The sequence below is a fragment of the Elephas maximus genome, chromosome 9 (genome assembly GCF_024166365.1).
Source record: "Elephas maximus indicus isolate mEleMax1 chromosome 9, mEleMax1 primary haplotype, whole genome shotgun sequence".
Taxonomy (NCBI): domain Eukaryota; kingdom Metazoa; phylum Chordata; class Mammalia; order Proboscidea; family Elephantidae; genus Elephas; species Elephas maximus.
The window spans coordinates 46628073-46629430 of NC_064827.1; positions in this window are offsets into that span (position 1 = coordinate 46628073).

A 1358-nucleotide genomic window follows, 5' to 3' on the forward strand; every position below is an offset into this window, starting at 1 on the left:
TACCTAAGTGGTCAGTAAAGGCTTCTCTGGAGAGGGAATGCTTAAGCTGAAGCCTAAAAAATAAGGAACCAACCCTGGAAGAGAAGGAAAGGCATCTGTAAAGGCCCTTGGTGTGTTTGGAACTTTTCAAGAAGACCGTGTGTCTGTAGCATAGCAAGCAGGAGGAACAGTGATAGGAGAGGAGACTAAAGGGGCAGGCAGGAGCTCTGCTGTGCAAGGCATGGGAAAGGGGTTTAGATTTTATACCCAAGTATGATGAGCCACTGAGGGGTTTGAGCAGGGAGATACATAATCTATCTAGCATATGGATGGGGTGGGGGTACAGGGAGCAGTGAGACCAATTAAGAAGGGCTCTCAAAGGGGAAGTGGCCATGAGCTCACTTAGAGGTGAAGGGACACAGGTGTGGCAGGGAGGGGGCACATCGGGGCAGAAAGAGAGAAGGATATTTGGTATGGCTGACTGTGAGGTTCAGGGACTGGTAGGTGTGGTGGGAGCTAAAACCTGAAAGGGCCACTGAAGAGGATTTGAGGCACTCTGCCTCCCACGCTGAGGAATTACAGCAGGCAGTGGGACGTAGGGCCAGCTCCTGAACAGAGAAGAGACATTAGAGCTGGGCTTTAGAAAAAGCCTCATGGGGGAAATTTTTAGTTTTAGGATTTAAAAAGTTGCTCTGGTATCAGATAAACGATGGATTGAGGAAAGCGTGGGAGGTCCAGGAGGAGCTATGTAGAGTCCAGTAAGGGGCCTAGAAGGGATCCAACTGGCCTGTGGTTTCCTGAGCCAGAGATATTTCTATTTCTGGTTCATTCATGGTAGTCTCTTTGAAAAGGTGAGACCCCAAGCATTGCAGGAGTAAAGGATAGAGTGGCTGATAGTCTTTATCAGGCGAAGGCTTGTGTAAGTAGCTTCATGTCTCTGAGTCTCAGTTTGGAGATATCAGGAGGGAAGAGTGGCCAGAGATTAGACTCTTTACCTGCTTAAGCTGGGATATCTCTATATTGTGAGCCTGGACAGCCAGGTAGTGGGGAAGGGGGCTGTGTGCTCAAGAAAATGCTGTGTCAGCTCGAGGGCCAAGGGTAGGGCATCGTGGTAGCAGGATGAAGCATGGTTCGAGTCTTGGTTTTAGTCCAGTTTCTAATGCCCAGTTCTTGACAGCCAGCAAAGCACCTGGTCATGTGCAGCAGCCCTATGAAGTCTATCTAACAGACCAGGAAGCTGAAGGTCAGAGAGTGCCTTTAACACTGCGGTGGGAACACAGTTCCCTACCGTCACGGTCCAGTGGAAGCCCCAGTCAGCGCTCTGGCCCAGCACTACAAGCCGTCAGCCTGAAAACTACACTTCCCAGGATGCCGTTCGA